The following is a 22,806-nucleotide window of genomic DNA, read 5'->3' on the forward strand; positions in this document are numbered from 1 at the left end:
GAGTACAAGTAATTTGATATAGGCTCTACATATACATTCCTATTGGACCTATTTTCACATTTGTAATTTTGTAAAGAAGAATTAGAACCAATGAGAGAAACCACAAGAAAGAAGAAACAAACAAAAAATGGGAAAAAAAAAGAGATCAAATAATAGGCTTAAATCTGTATTCAGACCCCATTGTTCTTGTTTCTGGATGTGGAAAGCATCTTCCATCATAAGTCCTTTGGAGTTGACTTGAGTCCTTGCATTGCTATGAAGAGATAAGTCTATCCAAGTTAGTCATTACACATTATGGTTGTTTCTGTCTTCAATGATCCCCTCAATCAACATCAGTTCATTCAAGTTTTTCCAAGTTTTTCTGAAGTCTGCCTGCCCATTATTTTTTATAGCACAATAGTATTCCATTCCATTCATATACCACAACTTGTTCAGACATTTCCCAATGGATGGGCATCCCATCAATTTCCAGTTCTTGCCACTACAAAAAAGAGCTGCCACAAATGTGGGTGCTTTTCCCATTTCCATGTTCTCTTTGGGATACAGACCCAGAAGTGGTACTACTGAGTCAAAGGGTCTGCACATTTTTATAACCCTTTGGATGCAGTTCCAAATTGCTCTCCAGAATGACTGGCTCAGTTGACGACTTCAACAACAATGCATTAATATTCCAACTTTCCCACATCTCCTCCAGTATTCATAATTTTCCTGTTTTGTCATGTTATCCAGTCTGATAAGTGTGATGTGGTACCTCACAGTTGTTTTAATTTGATTTTCTCTAGTCAACAGTAATTTAGAACATTTTTTCTTAGGACTACAGATAGCTTTAATTTCTTGTGAAGTACTTCTGATGAGTACCCCAACTCTATATTTCAACTGGCACATAAAAAGGGAACAATTTGACAGTTCAAATATGGAAAGGTAAAATAGACTCAAATTGAAACAGCTTTGGAGTTGTAATTAGAAGTGGAAGTCTCCTTTTCCTCTCTGGATTTCTGGTTCAGCTCAGGGTCAGAATTTTAGCTTTTAAACTTTGTCTCTGTAAGAGTACTACAACTGAGTAGGCTTTCCCATTAGCAGCTTGACTAGCTGAATTCTAGTGAGAAGAAAGTATGGTAGGCCAATATTTTAACTCAATCATATTTCTGCTTGACTAGGCTAGGCAGTGCTCTTAAGTCATACAATGCATGCATGCTTTGCAAGGGTAGGATACGACTGTCCTTCCTCTAAGAAAGTAATATTCTCAGTGCTTTCTAAATTTTTTTGGGGAAAAAAAATTATATGCTAGATCTATTAGGTAAAATCATATCGAACTAACCTAGAATGGAATGGGGTTATTCATGCCTGAATGTTCAGTCATAATCTAAATGATTTTAGTTATCTGATCTTCATGCCTCATTATCACTGTTTCAGTGAGTACACAGCTATCAGATATATTAAGAAAGAGGCTACCTTGATGAGTTTACATTTCAATTCAATTCAATTTGATTCAATCCTATAAAGATTTATTAAGTATGTATGCATGTTTTGTAAGTGTGAGATTTGATGGTCCTTTTACTAAGAGATTAAGATTTCAAAAGATTTCTAAATCCTGTTGGAAATTACTGATATACTAGATCTATTTGTTAATTTCCTATCCATTCAAGAGTGAAATGGGCTTATTCATGCTTGAATGTTTCTCCATAAGCTAGATTATTTCAACTGTCTGATGTGAATTTCTCTATGATCACTTTTTTTCAATGAATAGATATCAGATAATGTTACCTCACTGAACTGCTGTAGTTCAGTTCAATTCAGTTCAATACAATACATTCCAAGCACTGTTCTCAATGCTCGGGACAAAAAGACAAAATAATAGCCCTTGTCCTCAAGAAGCTTCAATTCTGCTGGAAAAGGGGAGCTCACATTACATAGGGGCTTCAATAAATACAAATCCCTGTGTATTATATTATATTATATCATGTTAAATTATGTCATGTCATATATCTTATGCTTATGTATCTCTTCCCAACAGAAATGTTGGGAAATATAAGTAGATAGAAATGAAAACATATTATTTGAAAATAAGAAGTTGATAAGTTAATATTATTAACTCATTCTCACCTTTTTTGATGTGGTTTTGATAGAAATAGTCCTGGGACAAGTCACTCCCTTGCTATTATTTTTTCATATGTAATATTCTATGTACTATTACATAGGTGAATAAGCAAAATATGTCTTTAAGATGCAGACAGGATAACAGGGATGACATGAAACTTGTTCTATTTCCATCTGCTTTTCATCTTTTTCTTCTATAATGTTATATTCTCAAAACTTTTCATTCTATGCAATTTGGAAATCATGGGCATTTGCTTTAAAAATCTTGTTCTTCAACTCTTGAGAATCAATAATGTGTCTGAGTAGTTACAGGCAATAGTTTTGCCTCTAATGATTATCTAGTTATTAACTCACTATTTTCATCATTTCATTATTTTGGGGTTCATGTAGAGATTGTTTTAGGACAAATTGCTATCTAGCTCTTATTATTTTATATTTAATATTCTGGATAGGCTCTAAGACTGAAAGTTGTAAAGAAATTGGTAGAAGTAATTCCCTTTTCTGAAGTGAGATGGTAGAGTGGATAGAGTTCTAGACCTAGATCAGAAAGACCAAGTTCGAATTTCTCCTGAGAGACTAACTAGCTATGTGACCCTGGACAAGTTACTTAATAATAAATGTTTATTATATCGAATGTTTATGATTATAAATATTAATAGATTAATAAAATAACATAGTCCCCTTAACCCCCCACTTCAGTTAAATCACAGGTCTAGTATATTACATATAGTCAGTATTCTATGAAATTTTAAAAATATGCATAAAATGACTGCTTTGTGAGGTTAGTTGAATAAAAATATTGGAACGTAAACTATCATCATCATCATCATCACTGGGCTTTATGGGATGTTCAAGAAGGACTGACACCTCTAGTGAGGGCTTACTGAACCATTTTCAGGACTGCTCATCCATCTTTAGTGTCTATCTGATTCACCCAACTCTTCTCTGTTGCTCCAAGAAGCTGTAGTATGTGCAGTGGTCACATGCTGGTAAAACTGCCTCGGTAAATGGTCTAAACCAGGTTGAAGGTAATCAACTGACCTCAAACTCACCAGTGAGTTAGGGGGATGTCTACCTCAAGCATGCAAAGACTTCTCCTGGTTGAATAAGTGAGTGAGAACAGTTTGTTTCGTTAAAGGCCACTGAAGCAGGCTCTGTGGAGCTCTCGGAGTTTGGTTAGACATCAGATGCCAAGGTCATCACTGCATCCTGGGCCGTTACCAATTATTTTGACTTTTTTCTTACCATTGGACTTTGATGACTTTGGAAGAGAGAGTAAGGCTGATGGCTTTGTGCAACTCTGCCTCACTTAATATTCAATTCAAGTGCTAGTCAAGATGCCTCCCCATGAGGTTATTGATTCTCTTTGAAAACAAAGGACAGACAGCAACAGTCATCATCATAAGTTTTATTATCATTATTAATTGCTATTATTTCATTGTCATACATTATTATCACTATTGGTTCAGACCAGTGGTTTCTTTTGTGTAGGGAACATCCAATGGGGAAACTCCACTAATACAGATGGAGGACTTAGAATACTGCCTAGGAACACTGAGGATGATTAATGATCACATGGGGCTAGCATATATTGAGGTAGAACATATCATAGTGTTATAGTTTTAGAGGTTTTAGAGGTAAATAGAGGCATTAGTGGTAACTCTTTCATTTATTGGATGGGAAAATCAAAGTCTAGTGAAAGTTGAAGATTTGTCAAAGTTTATACAGAAGCTGATCTGTGTGCTCTGATATCAAAAATTCAGCACTCTTCCTACGATTACAAATCTTCCCATTTTCAAGGTCAGCTCTCCACTGCGCCATTCTGTCTCTCACCATCATTGTCATCATTACTGCTAACATATGTGTTTATTCAGGTTTACACATTTTAGCATAAACATTTGAATTTTTTGTTACTAGAGAAGAAATTTATATCCTCTTTTCTACATTATAGAATAGTGAAATAATAGCCATGATTTTTATTTTCAAAAAACGATATTAACCTTAACTTTACTTTTATGTTTCACATGGTTATTATCCTTCCCTGTCCCACCTCCCTAGCTATAGGCTCATCTTATTGTATTTGTTATCATGTATTGCTTCAATTTAAAAAAGGAGAGTAACATCAGATTTTCTGGGATCTTGTTAAAAGTCCTAGTATGAAGACACTCTTGACTCCACTTCTAACTAGAGTGAAACCCAAGCCATCAGAATGCTCAAGGAATCCTGAATGGTTATTTGACAAAATTCAGCTGAGTGCTTGGGAAAAAAAAAAAAGTTCAGTTCACTAAAAAATCAGCCTACAGGAATCTACCCTTACAGATTTTTCCCTTTGTATAATTAATTTGTGTATATAGACACAGTCACTAAGTCAGTGACAGTTATTGTACAAGAGCACTAATTGTATTATTTGGAGGCCTGCTGTAATCCAAACCAATGTTATTTAGCTATATAAGCTCAGGATTTAACATCTCGGAGACTAAGTTTCCTTATTTATAAAATTATAATATTAATTATTTCATTATATGTCTTGCAATATTGAAGTAGGGAAAGCACTTTATAAACCTTTAAGTGATATGTTAATATGATTTTTATTTCATTCAAATTTATTACATTATCATTTAGTTACTACTATGTTTTCTAAATGTAGAATCATGGAAAAAATGAAATAAAAGAGTAAAAGAAGAAAAAGAAAACATTTTCCCAAGTGATGGCCCTGGCTCCAAATGCTAGGCTTGCTGTTATCAGAAAAATCTGGGTTCGAATCCTCTCGTGGCATTAGTTTCTGTGTAATCCTAAATTACTTTTAATCCCTAATCTCAGCTTCTTCATCTATAAATGGTGGTAATAAATCTTGTATTGCCTACTTCATAGAGTTTCAGACAAACTGAAAAGCCTTTTGAAAACTTTAATGCACCCTATGTACCCATTTTTATTAAACAGATAACTATATTAGAAATACAATTTTATGAGAATGAGCAGTTCCTGGCAGGAAGCTTCTACCATTATAGCTTTAAAGAGTTACCTGATGATATGGAGAGGTTAAGTGACTTTTCTAGGGTCACCTAGAGAATGTGTGGCAGAGAGAAAACAAAGGTGAGATGATACTGACTGACTGCCTTGGCTTTCTTTAAGTTCCAACTAAAATCCTACCTCCTGCAGGAAAACTTCCCCAACCCTCTTAATTCTAGTTTCTTCTCTGTGTTAATTATTTCCTGTTTATCTTATTTGTAACTTTCTGTGGATAATTTGTGTGCATATTGTCTCTCCCATTAGATTGTAAGCTCTTTGAAGACAGGGAATATCTTTTATATCTTTTTTTATCCTCAGTGTTTTGGCACCATGCCTGGCACATGGCAGGTACTTAACAAATGTCTATTGAACTCTACTTAATGGCTCTTTTTGGGACCCTCCTGGCTTCAGAGTGATTATTAATAGTAATTGTTGTTCTTTCCCTTCCAGCTTTATTTACTTGTTTTTTTCTTTTGCTCTTTAAAAGGGTCATTCCCTGATTACTTCTTAAAGAGGCTTATTCACTGAATGGATCTTACCTCACTGTAAGTGAGTACCTGAATAGACTGAGATCTCCCAGTGCATCCTGGGCCTTCTCCAGTCATCCTGATGAATATCTGGTCACTGGATCCAGATGGCTCAGGAGGAGAAAGCGAGGTGGGTGACCTTGCACAGTCCTTCCTCACTCAAAACAAAGTCAAGTGCAAGTCATGTCATCATCTCTCTGATGTCATGGTCTTCTTCAAAAAGGAAGGATGAACACAGACAGATTGACTCATTGATACCTTGATAATGATCATGATGATAATAATATTGCTGAAAGAAAGTCATGAATTTGGAAGGAGACTCATAGAAAAAATGTAAAAATAAGCCTTGAGTAATACAAATAATAAATAGTTAAGCAATAAGAAGCTATTAAAAGATAAGGGAATCCCTACTTGATTTTGAAAAGAATCCTCCAGGCAACATTTCTTTCATGTCAGTTTGCATTTACATTAATATAAAGATTTTAAAATGTGGTCAAATGAGTAGACATTCAGAATGATGAGATTGGAGGGGAGGTTGGGGAGAGGAGGAGAGAGAAAAGGAAGGAGAGAATACATAGTGTGAGAAGAGTGGACAGTGAAAGTGGGAAAGAAAAAGAAAAGGGAGAGGGAGGGGGAGAGAGGAGGAGAGGGAAAGAGAGGGAGACATGCATTCATCCAAAATTCAAAGTTTGGAGGAATTTAAATGTCTAAAGTGTTTGATTTTAGAATGTATTTCTTCCTTCTCCTTCCACCAAAATCTCTTTTCTTTTTCTTTCTTCTTCAAGTGTTTTTTTTTTCCAGGTTCTGGTGGAACCCATATTAGAAGCTGTTGAAATACTGTAAGAAATCCTGTCCTTTGCAATCATGACCAGAATTTCACATAGCACTAAAAAGATATACATATGTATGTGCATGTGAATGTCTATACATATATGCTATATATATGCAGGTATCTATGTGTTACATGAGCACATGTATATGCAACATAATATATTTTATTCACATACACACACATACACACACATTTTAGCTTTGAAAGCCCTAGAAAGTTTGTGAAACCTTTGGGTTGGGTATAGGGTGGGAAACCTAATTATGGATTCTTACCATGATGACACAAGCTAAACCTTAAAGAGAATCTACTGCATATTTTCTCCTCATCTTATAATAAGGGAAAATCCAAAGTTAACGTCTGAGAAATTCACTGAGATGTCCCTTTCAAGATGAACTCTGGATGGTTTTTTTCTCTGTGATGATTAAAGGCTGTTCTCAGCTCTCTAGGAGCCTCAGGAATGCCCAATGTCTTGACACATAGTAGGATTAAAATGTCTTCTTAAATGCAAAAATAATAATGACAAAATTTCTCAGGGATGGTGCTTTTTACTTTTTCAAGATGTCTTTTAAAATAGATTATCTTTTCAAGAGGAAATGTTGCAATTATATTCATTATTAATTGACATCTATATTCCATGTAGAGGGTAAACATTTTCCATATTTCATTTCTACATATTTCATTTTGGGTAGCAATTTTTCAGTAGTTCCTTACTGACTCTAGGATAAAAGACAAACTAATCTGGTTGGCAGTTGAAGACCCGCATAGTGTGACTCCAAGACATTTCCCATTATTATGCCTCACCTCATTCTGTGTTCCAGTCTAATATTGCTACTTGATACTTTTCTTGTCATCTCCCCCCTCCATGGCTTTGCACAATCTGATCGCTATGCCAATATTGTTATCCCTTCTCACTTCCACTTCTTGAAATCCCTATAAGGCTCCTTTCAAAGCCCTCAATTAACGTACCGTCTGCTACATGAGGCATTTCTTGATCTCCACATTCTAGAACCCTGGAATTTAGCCATATAAGTTTACTTTTCTGCCCTTTCCTCTTATCATTCCATATTCTTTAACCAGAAACTCAGTGAAAATCTCTCTGAGAGAGAGGTGGATAGGTGGTGGGCATGATTAGCTCTCCCTCTACCTTCTACCATTTTTTTTTGTTTTGAATATACTTTGCATTTACTTTTCTATGTATATGTTGGGTTCCTCTCCAACTCAACACCCGCAGTACAATGTAAACTTCAATGAGAAACAGGGACTATTTTTAACTTTTGATTTTGTAATCCCAGGTGCTTATATATAGAAGGTGCTTAATAAATGTTTATTATTGAATTGAATGTCAGTTACTACCACCATGATTTATATCCATATTACTAATTCAACTCTGAGTTCTAGTTGGCTAAGTTATTTCATGTGTGAAGTAAGCAAATTATTGTGTGTTTGTGTGTGTGTTTGTGTGCAGTTTTTGTATACATATTTAGATGTCATCACAACTCTCCCAGAAGTAGCTCCATGAAGATGCCATTTTGTCAAGATAATGGGATCCTGCATATGCACAAGACCTCCATTATAATATGTATACCACACATACATATTCAGGAGAAATTCCCTCATTAGCTATCAGTTAGAAGAGATCCCATTTCATTAATTAATATTCATTACATGTTAGAAACACAACCACTTCAGTGAGACAAAAAGTCCTGACAGGTCCCATAGTTCAGCTGATTCTACCTGTCACTTAAATAAAAGGCTTCAGAATGAGCAGGAAAAAATAGTACTGTTATGCAGAGTTGTAGGAAAAATGACTAATTTATGTCAGAAGCAAACTACCAACATCATATTATAAATATTATTTTTTTTTATAAAAGAAAGAACTGAAGATTATTTGGGACACCTTCATATAAAACTGATGTTTTTTTGTGGACCCAGAGTCATTTTGAGATCCTCTGGTCCAGAAGATAAAGACTTTAACTTAAAATGAGAAGAGCTTCATTCCCCTCCCCATCACCAAGCTTCTTTACTGTCAGTCTAATTAATGCCAGACACATTCCTGGAGTTTCTGTGCTTCAATATTCTCATCTGTAGTCTAAGAATAATCATGCCCACCATCTATTCACCTGTCTCTCAGAGAGATTGTCACTGAGCTATATGGAATGATAAGAGGAAAAGGCAAAAAAAGTAAATCTATATGGCTAAATCCCAGGGTTCTAGGACTTCAAACTAGAAGGCAGAGTTGTCTCCAAATAAGACACTCCCTACTCCTGAGTCCGGCATTTAGTCTGGCTGTCTTCCATCCCTGGAATGTTCCCCCTCCTCATCTCTACCTCCTGGCTTCCTTCAAGTAGCTACTAAAATCCCACCTTCTAGAGGAAGACTTTTCCAATCCCTCTTAATGTTTGTACCTTCCTTCTATTGATATGTCCAATTTATCTAATATACAGCGGCTTGGTATATAGTTGTTTGCATGTTGTCTACCCTCTTAGACTATGAGCTCCTTGAGAACAGGTCTGTCTTTTGACTTTCTTTTTGCCCTTAGGGCTCAGCACAGTGCTTGGCACATGGGGAGTGCTCAAAAAATGCTTGCTGACTGACTGTCAGACTACATTTACAGATCATTGAACTGAAGCTCAGCCATGATTAATGACTGAAAGAAGTGGTAAAGTCCACAGACCAAATGGCATCATTTGGTATTTTATTTCCCTTGCCCGGCATGCATGTTTCATGACTTTCAGGAATCTCTAGACTTTTTGGAAGATGATAATTCCAAGAATTTATGGCAAATGAAACTTCTAATAAATAGTGCTTTTGCTCTTTAGGAGTCTTTAAACTATTGTCATTTTTAAATAAATATTTGTAATATACAAGTAAACATAGTTATATATGAAGAAATAAACATATGAATAATAAAATATTTTAAGATAAATAAAACTTTAAACTTTAAATACTGTCTATCATATTTACTGGCTCTGTGACCCTGGACAAGTCTCTTAATCTTTCTGAGTCTCAAATTACTTCATAGTATTTATCCACTCAGAGACAGGCTGTAATTTGTGTTAGTGGAGAGAAAGTGCCACACTGGGAGCTCCTTACAGTGACAGAACCTCAATTCTTTCATATATTAAAGTAAATTGACATAGTGAATTAGTTGCTTTATGGGACATATGAAACTCACAGTCTCTTTTCCAATATAGCCCAAGCAGTTCTTCCTGTGAGGCCACACTGAGTTTTTCCCATATTTTAATGCACATTTGATATATAGATTATTTTTTTCCATTTAGTATTCCATATTGTTCTTCCTGTCTTGAAATGAAAATTGCAAATGCCAAGATAAATTAATTGAAGAGTTGCTTACCTCTACTGTAATTCACATAAGTACTTCCACATTCTTAGCTGAAATGCAATTTTCTAATGCCCAACATTGGCAATCTCATGTAATGAATTGCAACAGATTTCTTTTCTAGTCTTTTTCCCCCTTTTTCTTTTTCACTTACCCAAACATCAGAAATCAGGGCATGTGCAGGCTGCTCACGATCTAGATAGTAATCCCAGGCTGATTGGCACACCTGTTCTTTAGATTACCATTATGAGCATACACATTTTCTTCGGAAATATAAATATAAAGACCATCTTACATTGGCACACATGTTCTATTGTGACAAATGTGTGAAAGAACAATAGGGCTTTTCTTTGCTAAGATAATGAAGGTGACATTTGGCTTTGTGTCACATCCCCTCCCCATTTCCCATGACCCCTCTTTTTGACATGCTGATCATTTCTGGCATCCCACTGTAGTCCTATATTTCCTGGCCAAATGATTTTATTTATCCCCGCACTCCTTCTCAACAAAGCTTATTTCTACTCTGCCCTCCTCCAGAGTAATTCACTAATCATGTACTTAATCTCTGCAGGGCTCAAGATATTAGCTAGCTCATCTCAGAAACTATCCATGTTAAGTGATTAAAAGGGCAAGAGGCATTTTCTTGGTGGAGACAAAACCCTCGTTGATGGTTGTCTAACCCATATTCAAGCTAATAAGGGAGCCTTCTTTAGGCAATTCCTTTACACAGAGAGTTGGACGCAGTTATCTCAAATTTAACCTGAGGAGGCAGAGCAAGTTGCTCCATGGAGGATGCAGATGCTTGCTATCCAAGGAATGATAAAGGAGAAACACAGAAGGTATATGATGGGATTGTCCAGCACAATTCAGAGTAGGAAGGGAAGGATGGCATTTCATGGCTGCTTGTTGAAATGCACTAGCTTTCAAGGTGATGACAAAAATAGAGAGCTTTTTCAAGGTTTCCAAGATAGGTAAGCAAGGAAGAACAGAAAATTTTACCAAATTCTTTCACAATAGATGACTACTAACTGTACTTGATTCACATGGGCACAGACGGTACTGCAAAAACGAAGCTAGCCAGTATTGTCAATGTTTGCAAAGACCTGTGCAAGAAACTAGAGAGTATAGGGATCCAGGTTGTGTTTTTTTTCATTGCTACTCACTGGGGGTGAAGGATGCAGAAGAGAAAAAATAATAAGAGAAATGAGCTGGCCAAGAAGGATTTTGAAAATACCATTTGTGCCTCCAAACTACAATTTAAAATAAAGAAATGACAAACTCCTGACCTGAGATGGAATATACTAATAAAGACTGGTAAGACTGTGTTTACCAGGTGTCCTAGAATTCTAATCAAAAGATTGCTAAAATAAAATAGAGTGCCCCAGGGGAGTGCCTGGAATGAAAAGAAATGTAGAAAAAGACAGAGGTGAGTACTGGCACCTTCTGCCCTTGTGGTAGACCAACCAGAATTAGTCAAATAATGTCACCACATGGTCCAACCTCTCCAAGGCACTTCCCTTACATGTTGTCACTCTCAGTAGTTATGTGGTGTTTTCCACATGAAGATGCCCTTTTACCAAGCCCAAATCTCCCTATTAGTTATCATTCTTTTGCTTTAGAATACTCTTTTCCTACTAATTCCTAATTTGAATTTCAGCTCCTTATGAAGAGGAGTTATTTTAATTTTTGTATTTGTGTTCCTAGCACTGAGGAGAGTACCAGGAATACAGTAGGTGGTTAATATATGCTTTTTGATTGGTTTTCCTTTAAAGTGAGGAAAGCCCTGAGTAAAAAGGCTACGTAAATAACATTATAGTGTGCATGCATCGAACACTTTGATTGGCTCCTTGACAGAAGCCACTAGGACAGCATCCTAGTCCTGAATGACTGGAGGCAACTATGGAAAGGGGGAGGTAAGAGGGAGTTGGGAAACCAAAGGTATTACAGTTAGCTCATCACTATTTTTCCTGGGGAAAGTCCTGAGTAAGCCTAATATTTGTTCTCAATGTAGACAAGTAAATTCAATGGAATCTGAATTTATGTAAGTACTCTGGGTCAGTCAGTATAGATTAAAAATGGGGGAGGGAATATTTCTTGCCCACAGAGAATCTATATTCTACTGGGGGTGGGTGGAGAGCACAGATAGATAAATACAAAACACATCCAATTAAATACAAAGTAATTTCTGGGGGAGGGGATCAGAAAAGAAGAATAAAAGGGAACGTATTCCTATTGTGGGGAACAGAGATCATATGGTGTCATCTAGTCCTCACAAGAAGCCTGGAGAAGGAAATGACAAACTGCCCCTGTTTTTGCCAAGCAAACCCCACTGACAGGATTGGCATGCATGGTCCACAGGCTCACGAAGAGTCAGACATGAGGGAGCAAGAAGTCCTCACAAGCAACTATGTGAAGAAAGGATAACAAGTATGATGATTTCCATTTTTCATGAATTGTCTCCTCAATTTACAAGCACATATGTGCTGATTCCAAACTTATCATTTGTTAGTTTCTTTAAGCGAGGTGTGAGAAAGGGATAAGTAGCAATGACTTCACTGTAGAAGTATATGATAGCTAGAAAGAGAATTTTGCTTAAATTTATTCAACAATGGTTTAATATATACTTCAGTTTTCTCAGTTATTGGTGATCCTGCTTTCCCCCTCTGCCCCTTCAGTTTAGTCAAGGTCTTCCCAGGACAGTGTCCTTTATATCAGAGATGCTTCAGAAGGCTTTGTTTAAAATGAGATGAATTGAATTTAAAAAATACCCAGTACAAAAGATACCCAATTTTAATTGTCACAGGGACTCTTATTCTGCCATTTTGAATGTTATCGTCTCCCCACATACAGATACTATAGAACCGAATGCCCATGTTTGTATGCAAGTCTTTGCTTGATTTGGTTTCTGCTTATTATTCATCTAAGTACATTCATTGTAATGCATTTATGCACACCCCGAGACCTAATTCATGGACTCACTTAAACATTTTTCTATTAGCATTTGTAAAATAAAGAACTTGAGTCTCCCACTCATTGCCCCCCCAAGTAGCCTCCTACCTTGGGATGTCTGGCAGATTTTATCACTCTCAAAGTTTATGTAGGAAGGTGAGAAAAATATTCATAGGAATGAGTCTAGTCCTAGCAACTGGTACCATTACAGGAGGTGAGAAGGGATTGTAGGAATACTTTCCTCATGGCACAAGAACAGATAGATTTAGTTCAATACAACAACAAAATATGAATTATTTATGGTGAACAGGGCACTGGGTTAACAAAATGGAAGAGATGTAAAGTTGAGAGAATAATAAATTATTTTTATTTCAGCTTAAAGATTTGCAAAGTGCTTTTTTCACAGCAAGTAGATGTTATAAGTATTATCATTTTCACAATTTTGTAAATGAGGAAACTGAGGCCCCCAAGAATTTAAATGATTCTCCCATATCACTAGCTAAACAGAGGTGGTATATGGGGTCTTCAAGGAAGTCTCGCACCAGTCATCCACCTTTGGTGTCCACCTCTTACTGAACTCTCAGTTTTGGCTCCAAGAAACTGGAACATGCTCAGCGGACACACCCCAGTAAAGTCATCTCAGCAGACAGGCTACACCAGGTTGAGGATAACCAACAGACCTCAAACCCACCAGTGAGTTAGGGGAATGTCTACCCTAAACATGTTAAGACTTCTGCTGGCAGAATGAGTTCCAATGGTCATGGAGGTGGTTGAAGCAAGCACTGTGGAGTGCTCAGAGCTTGATCAGATAGTAAAGATGTCAAGGTCATCCACTGCATCCTGGGACATTCCCAGTCATTTTGACTTTTGTCATGCACTGAACTTTGATAACTCTGGAAGAGAGAGTGAGGCTAATGACTTTGTGCAACTTTGCTTCACTAAAATCCAGTTCATATGCAAGTCAAGACATCACCCATGATGTCTTTCATTTACTTTGAAACCAAGTATAAACAGTCATAATAGCTACACTGATAGTATGTGTCTTAGGCAGGAATTGAATTCATGTCTCCTGACTCAAAGACCAGTACTATATCCATTACACTACACTGCTTATATAGGGATCAGATATCATATGTGTATTCACCATGCTTATAATTTTGCTGGGGGATAAAATGCTAGCAAAGAAAATTATATTAGGAAGAAACATGCTTAGTCTGGTGTCACTATTCTTGAAGAAACCAAGTTACTTCTTTATAATCACTCTTTATTCTTCTAGATGCTTACTAGTCATCTCTTTAATGATTCATTTTAGAATTTCTCTAGGAATTGATATCCAGTTTACTGACCTATAATGGTAACTCTTCTTTCTTCCTTTTTTTTTTTTTTAAAAATCAGGACAATATCTGCCATCTCTAACCAGGCCTGTGGTACTTCTCCCCTTCTCCATCATCTTGAAAATATCTTTGATGGCAATCCTTGTGATTGCTGAGGCAATCACATCTATTACTTCTGTTGGTAACTAAGAAGGTTTTCATCTGGGGCAAATGACTAGCTTGAGTACTATCTCTCTTGGGTATTATCTTCTTGTAAACGGTTTTTATTCTACTATTTCCAGTGAAGGGGACATTATCATAGGCAGAGAAAATGGATGCAAAATAAGAACTGAAGACAACTTTCTTTCTCTACCTGGCCGTTGTTTTCCCATCTATCACAAGGAAAGATCCTATTCATTCTCTGTAAACTTAAAAACTCTATATAGATGTCATCTACTAAGAGGATTAGAATTTAAGAATAAGAAAAGACCAATGCGTATCAATTTCTTTCTATCCATAATGGAAAGAAAATAGAATGAATATTTTTATTTCAAAGTAAAATTATAACAAAATTTTTCCTTCACTTGACATACCTTGACATGACTTCTAGTGTTAAAAACTTTAGCCACAGATTTTTCCAGTTTAAAGTTAAAATCACTTTTGCCTCAAAATGAACTAATAGTAAGATTATCAAGTATCAACCAGTGAATTAAAAATTCACAAGAGTAGGAGACCATTTTATTTATTTTTTTCTAAAATTTTTATTGATGTTCTGATTTTGTATCGTAGTCCTTCTCCAATATATCCACATATCAAGTCTTTTACCATAATAGAAAAAAAAATCTGAGTAAAACCAGGAAGTTCCACAAGTACGTCAGACAAAATATACATGATCCAGTTGCAGTCCCTCACTTCTCTTTTGAGAGCTGAGAAAGGTATTTCATCATTAATCATTCAAATCAACAAGCATTTATTAAGTGATTTGTATGCAAGGAATTGTAGTAGGTGTTAGGGATAAAAAGGAAGAGAATAACACCATGAACTAATTCCTACTCTTAGGGAACTTTGTTCTATCAGAGGAGACAACATATTCTGTTGTATGTACAGAATATGTGCACTTCTTGAGGGTTCAACATCTATTGTTACAATTAATCAGGGCTAGACTGCCTTTTGATGATATATACTATTGTGAATTAATTTCTTATTGGTTCTGCTTATTTCACTCTACGTCAGTTCATATATTTCCATGCTTCCTTGAATTTTGCGTCTTTATCTTTTTTTTAACAGCAAAATATGATTCTATTAGGATTGCTAGTTGAGAGCTGGAATCCAATCTAATCAATATTCATGAAGCACCTACTATGTGCCAGGCACTGTGCTAAGTGCTGGCGATACAGTTAATAAAAAGAAAGAATACAGTTAATAATAATAATTTAAAAGAAGACAGTCCATGCCACCCTGAAGGGTAGAGTTTGGTACTCCACCCACCAGCCCTCCAATTAGAAGAGAGAAGAGGCTGAAGAAGGTGGCGTTGCTCAAGGCTTGAGTTAGCAGCATGGTCTTGATGTTAGAGGTGATGAGCTTCATCTGGAAGGCATTTTGCTCCATGGGATTGAAACTAGGCAGAGCAGCAGATGCAGAGTGGAGTGAGCCACCATACTTGGTGGTCATCTAGCCCATTATATTAATAAATCCCAGTTATTTTCCTGCCAATTCCCAATTGATGGCTATTCACATAGCTTCTTTTTTTTTCTGCTATTTTCCAAGAAGTACAGCTATGAACTGAATGTATGGGATATCTCTTTTGGTCTGTAATTCAGGGAGTTTTATATCCTCTGCCAAATACAGACTAACAAACAATGAGAGGTGAAGTTCCCAAATGGATAAATATTATTAATATCTACAAAGGGTTTTGAAAGTATTTACCTTAGCATTTGAGAAGTGTACATGTCATATACAGAGCCATGGAAAGGATAAACCTTTTGTGTCTTGCTTCATCCCTCCCTTTTCCCACCTCCTGGCACACTAATCCAAAATGCATCAGAGAATGAATGTCCTGGTTGCTGCTTGTAGTCAGGAGCCAAGAGGAGGATTTTGTTGGCATAAGGTCTTTACTGTGAAATGTTCCAAAATTGTGACTGCAGACCTTCATTAATAGTATGGCTGATGTTGCCATAACTTTTCCATACCTCTTTTGGGAATAGCATAGCTAGGGTGGTACATTTATATCTCAGGAAAAAGAGCCTCTAACCATCGAATTCCTTCAACTGAAGCCTCTTTTTGTGGTGTTAAACACACCTTAAAGGCACTGTGATACAGAGCGTCAGTTGCATAGTCAGGATGATATGGATTCAAGTCCCATTTTTCATAAAGATTTGCGGTTTGAATATGCACAAATCATGTAGCTTCTTAGTCCCCCAGGTAATTTCATGTGATAATTTATAGATTATTTATCTACACAAAGGGAAGAAAGGATGAAATCATAGGTCCTGACCAAAACAATACCATATGAGATCCTGAAGTTCTTTCAAACAGGAGTCAGAAGTGGAGGGATATAGAAAGTGATTCTTTCTGTTTTTAATCTTTGGAAGCTTAGTGAGTAAAAGGGTGATCTTTAACATTAGGATTTTTACACTGAAAAGAGAAAATTCAGTGAACAAAATAATAAAATAGTAATACTAACCTAACATTTAGATAGCACTTTAGGATTTATAAAGTGCTCTACATGTTATCTCATTTGATCTTCCCAACAGCCCTATAAAGTAGCTGCTATTATTACCTCCATTTTTGCAGATAAGGAAACAGAGGCTAAGAGAAGTTACTGTTAGATTGTGAGCTCCTTGAGAGAACTCACTGTCTTTTACCATTTTTTGAGTATCTTCAGTGCTTGAACTGGTGCCTGGCACACAGTAGGTGCTTAACACGTTTATTGACTGGCTGACCAAAGTGACTTTCCGAAGATCATATAGCTAGTAATCATCTAAGGCAGCATCTGTCAAGTCTTCCTGATTCAGGTCCAGCACTCTTACCTATTACTTTACTTAGTTGCCTATACCTGGATCAAATTCAAGAGAAAGTAATTTCTTAGTGCCCACGGTGGCATGTGTCAGTCTAGATTACAAATGAGTGAGGCTGTTTTCCATCGTCTTACTATAGGACCACCAAACAGAAAATACTTGTGCTTTTTACAAAAGTCAGTTGTGTGTAAGTCATATCAGTCATGTGTAGATCATGACATTCGTTCCAGAGAGTAAGTTGATTTTCTGGATGACGAGTTTGTCTCCAGGACCCAAACCCCAGCAGGTGCGCACAAGGAGAAGCAAGGTAAACATTGGTTAATTGTAACCTTTTGAAATTCTTCAGCATAATGAGTGATTCTGACATGACTAAGTGTTGCTCTTGGAAACAAAGGAAACTACAACCACAGCAGCCACACTTTCCTCTTAGCTTCATTACATTATTCCCAGAACACAATAGTAAGATATTAAAACAGGACCAGACTGTCAGATGAGATTCCCCCACCTGACAGTCCTGTTACTTTAAATTGCTTGTCTGTTGAGGTCACTGTTCCAATCTCAGGCCCGGTCCGGTTAATTGCTTAGTAGTTGAGATTGCATCATAACAAATTTATCAGAGTTTTAAGAGGCAAGCTGCTCCAGTTTAGATATGAAATTACTTTGATGGATCAGAGTGATTATTATCATTAAATGTGACAAATACAGACCAAGAAAATTGAATTTCCCACTTCCTTGCCACAAACACAGAGGAAAAATTCTGTCAGGGTTTTCTGACAAAGCGGGGAGAAAGGAAGCAAAGGAATGAAGGAAAACTTTTTGACTTCTCTGGTGTAATACCTCTGTGCAGAGATGCCTGGGTAAATCAGATCCACACACGCAGTATTTGTTGTGTACTTTTTAGCTGTGCACCATTTGGGGAAGGTGCTTTTAGGTGGTGGGCTGCTTTAATTTTTATAACATCAGGCTATAATTTGTCACCTGAAACTTCCACATATGAGCAGACCTGATGGGTTTTGTGGGTAGCTGGCGTAGTCCACAGTTGAGCCATTGTAGTCACAAAATTGGACGATTTGTCAGGTGTGTACTTGATGTGACAGCGTAACTGTCCCACTGCTCACTTGGAATTCACCATCTTCTGTTGTAACCTTTTTCTTACGCCACCCAGTATCTATGATTAGTTTCATGCTTTTAGCACTCTTAAGTCATAGCCTACCAGATCAGTACCTATGGTATAAATCTTACACAAGTCTGGTTTATAGCTTATTGCCAGAACCTTAATCAAAGGTCCACAATATCCTAGGATGAATGACCTCAATGTGTAAGAGAAGATACTTAAGATCATAATAGTATTTTATATATATTAGCCCAGAGTTTTCAACGACCCTGAACTATTCCATGGCTGCCCAAACCTCTCTTTAACGCTGATGGCCTCAGTACAGTGGAAAGAATGCTGACGTTTGAATCAGAGGATCTAGGTTTAAATCTTGGCACTAGTCTCGGTGTGACTTCGGGAAAGTTAGTAAACCAGGGGTGGGAAACCTGTGTCCTAGAGGCCACCTGTGGCCATGTAGATCAGGTGTAGGGAACCTGCAGCCTGGAGACCACGTGTGACCCTCTACATGCTCAAGTGTGGCCCTTCAACTGAATCCAAACTTGACAGAACAAATCCTTTTAATAAAAACATTTGTTCTGTAAAACTTGGACTCAGTACAAAGGCCATACCCAAGGACCTAGACCACATGTGACCTTGAGGCTGCAGGTTCTCCAACCCTAGTATAGATCCTTAAGTGCAACCTTTTGACTGAATCCAAATTTTATAGAATAAATCCAAAATCCAAATAACTTAATGATCTAGAATGCCACATGTGACCTCAAGGCCAGCGGTTCCCCACCCCTGTACTAACCCTTCTGATCCCCAATTTCTTTATCTGGAGAGTGAGAATCTTGTTCTGGATAGGGGTTCTTACCCTTTTTGGTGTCATGATCTCTTTGGCAATCTGAGGAAACCTGTAGAACCTTTCTCAAAAAAAGTGTTTTGAAATAATTAAAGGAAATTTTAATTTTCAGTTCAAGGTTAGTGAAAAATAGAAATGTATTTTTTTTCCATCCAGGTTCCCGACCTCTCTGACATCAATTTGTGGAATCTTAGTGGTCCACAGAACTTGTTAAAGTTTCTGGTATAGATGATTCCCTTCTGATTTTCCGTTCTAAAATATTTGAAAATTAACAGTTCTGTTTGATATGAAAAGAAAAGTGGTTTTAAAAATGGGCTTTCTTATTCTCGGATTGTTGAAGCAGGCTTTCTTCTCTATTAGGGTGCGTCTTGTTTGTTGACCTGGTGATGTTTATCAGCAAATGAATGATTTGTGGTTTCTGCATTTGCTTTAGTGGCATCAATTCATGAAAGAAACAGTCTAAGACTCTGGCGCTAATTTCCAAGCAAATACAGTTAATTCCAGCCCATATCCAAAGGTTTGAGTGGGGGGTGGGTAGGAAAAGGTAAGACAATTAATTTTAATTCACTCCAATAGCCATCAATTAAGTTCCTATTGTGTCCCAGCACATATTAGGCACTGCAACTGACACAAAGTTTGGATAAGACCTAGTCTATGTCCACATCAATCTTACCATTGAATTGGGGTATAGGATACATACACAAAATAAGTATAAAATATATTAAAAAGCATATGCACAAAAAATAATATGTAGAATAAAATTGTTCAATTGTTTCAGTTATTTCCAACTTGATTCCATTTGGGATTTTCTTGACAAAGATACTGGAATTATTTGCCATTTCTTTCCCCCACTCCTTCTACAGATGAGGAAAATAAGGCAAACAGAGTTAACTAACTTGCCCAGGGTCACACAGCAAGTGAGTGTCTGAGGTCAAGTTTGAACTGAGATCTTCCTAATTCCAGTCACCACACTCTTATCCACTGCATCTCCTAATGGTCTTAATGGTGAGATAAAGGACCTGGGAAGACTTCCTAGACAAAGTGATCTTGGAGTTGATAAGAATGGCTAAAAATTCAATAGGATGAGAGAAGAAGGGAGGGTATTCCAGGTATATGGAAAAATGCAAGAGAGAAAGGAAGAGTGTGGGAGATAGAGAATAGTCTAGTTTACTTAGAACATCAAGTACATAAAGATATAAGATAACACTGGAAAAGTAGGATGGGAATGGGTATTAGTTATAGAATTATATGTGGAATCCAGGGATTCTGCCTCCCTGGGCAATGTTAGCTGCTAGTATTAAAAATTGTTGGAAGAAATGATCAGATGAATTCTTTCGCTCTGGGGCCATAACTGTGCATCCCTCACAGCTTCAGGGTAGAAAAATGCTCCCCTTCTAACACTCTTTTGTTAAAGGTATGGAAAAGAGGTGTAGGGAAGGGAATATCTCTCCTTCATTACCCTTGTAGATGTCAGTAGAGGGCTTCCCTCCCTAGATTTGTGATAGTCCAACCTATGACCTTGTCAGAGAATGGAGCCGAATGGTCTCTAAATTTTCACTAAAGTTCATGAGTAATAGTCGAGTTCCACTATTCAAATGATGAATCTTTCAGATAGACTGACTTATGATCTTGAACTAAATGTTCCTATATTTATCCTGTACCGAAGCAAGAATTACAACCTACACAGTTATTGGGGGTGGAGAGAGAGAGAGAGAGAGAGGTAGATAGCTCATCTTTAACTGTTTACTATTGTGTTTGACACATGTCCTTGATGACAGTATGACTAAGCTGAATGAGAAAACAATAAAGATGCTTTTCTTTAAGAAATAAGCTTCCTAAGGATTTGGCTAAGATGGTTTCCATGCAATCCCGACCCCTTTAGCTTGCTTTCAGCTCTGTATTTCTATAGCACTCTTGAAATATTAGAGATAATGCTTAATATGGTACTCTAAAATGCTTGCTAAATATGGAAGGAATAAATAGACCTAACCACACTGGGGCATTTCATTTTTGTTGCTGTTGTTAATTTGCAGAATTAATACAGATATGATTTGGCATTATTAGAACATGCTATAAACAATATTTATTTGGAGTTATGAGGCTGGGATTAAAAACTCAGCTCTGATAATTGAACTTGTGTGACCTTGGTTAAGTTCCTTAACCTTTCGAATTCTCAGTTTCCACACATCTAAAATGAGCGGGATTGACTGGATGATAATTGATGGACCTTCTAGCACTAGGTCCTCTGACCTATAGTTGAAAATTAGGGTACTAAATGATTCTAAGATCTAAATCCTAAGGTTTTGTATATATTTAATATTCTCATTTCTTCATAGATCTTTTCATGGGTCAAAATCAATGACAATTGGATGATTTTTGTAAAAGGGAACAAATTTCATTTGTTTGGACAGTGTGCTCAGTGAGGGCAATGGTACTCATCAAGGATAAGGACAGTCTTCCCCTTATGATAAAGCAGTTCACAAAATCATAGATGCTCCTAAGCTTTAACTCTCTTAGTTAAGGTAGGAAATGATGATGATAATTTTGGTAATGCATTTGCTGTACATGATAATATAATAGAGACAATGTGATCATCAATGTACAGTAGAGACAGTGTGAAAGAGTCCTGGTTCTAGGTCAGGAGCCTAAATTTCCCACCTACCACCTCTGTTACTTATTTTCAGCTTACCTTGTATGTAGCTCATTTGCATGTTGTCTCCCCATTAGACCGGGAGCTCAGACAGCAGGGACTACTTTTGCCTTTGTTTCTATCACTGGCAGCACATAGTAGGTGCTTAATAAACATTTGTTGATTGACTACTCCAATGTTCTTTGGCTAGTTAATTTGCCTCAGTTTCTTCCTCTGTAAAATGAGAAAATTATTGATTTAGAGCATAAAGGGACTTAGAGACAAATCTTGCCTAACAGATGGGATCCATAGACCTCTTGTTGGAATCTGTGGATGGATTTCAGAGGGAACCATAAACCAAGATAGGAAAAACATATATCTTTATTGTATTAATTTCTTACTGATATTTCCTTTCATCATTCAAAAATACTCCTCTGAAAAAGGTCCATAGGCTTTCCCAGGTTATCACAGGGATCAATGACCATGAAAAAGTTAAGAACCTCCATCTATTCCAATGTCTCCATTTTGAAAATGAAGATGGAAGCCTAGCCGAAAGCCATGCCATATCACAGAATCAAGATATGAACTCAAGTTCTCTGACTCCAAATTCCATATTCTTCCATCTGCATTGGAATTAGACTAGCATGTCTAAGGCTCCATCCAGCTTTAAGTCTACGATCTTAACTCTTGAACTTACAAAGCCCCTCTTTCCTAGAGAGCTCAGAAAAGCACCAATACGTTAGAGTTTCGAAAGACAGCCATCTAGATGCTGAGGAGTCACTGAAGAAATTTCGCAAGGCATGTCAATAATTTTTCACTAAAAACAAACCAAATGGTTTTCTCCCCAAAAGACAATGCTCATCATTTCCTCCATGTCCCATAACTGTTTTTTGTGTCTAAACTGAGATTTCACTTCTGAGCTCTTTCTGGAAAATCATAGCAGCTATTTCCACCAACACACATTCTGCATTCATTATTTCACTCTGATCTATTCTGCAAGAAGCAGTTGAAATATTTATGTGAGACACTTCACAAAAAGGAGAGACAAAAGGGACCACTTACATTCATTCCCCGACTTGGAAGAAAACGGTAGGGGGAAAATGTGTAGCCTGAGTAAATTACTTAGTAGAATGAAAAT

General features: G+C 36.8%; 1 pseudogene; it reads right to left on the bottom strand.

Annotated features, from left to right (window-relative positions):
- Positions 1–18,268, bottom strand: part of LOC140512099 (nucleolin-like) — a 54,593-nt pseudogene extending 36,325 nt beyond the window's left edge.
- Positions 18,269–22,806: the final 4,538 nt, after the last annotated feature.

This window comes from Notamacropus eugenii, chromosome 6 (genome assembly GCF_028372415.1).
Source record: "Notamacropus eugenii isolate mMacEug1 chromosome 6, mMacEug1.pri_v2, whole genome shotgun sequence".
Taxonomy (NCBI): domain Eukaryota; kingdom Metazoa; phylum Chordata; class Mammalia; order Diprotodontia; family Macropodidae; genus Notamacropus; species Notamacropus eugenii.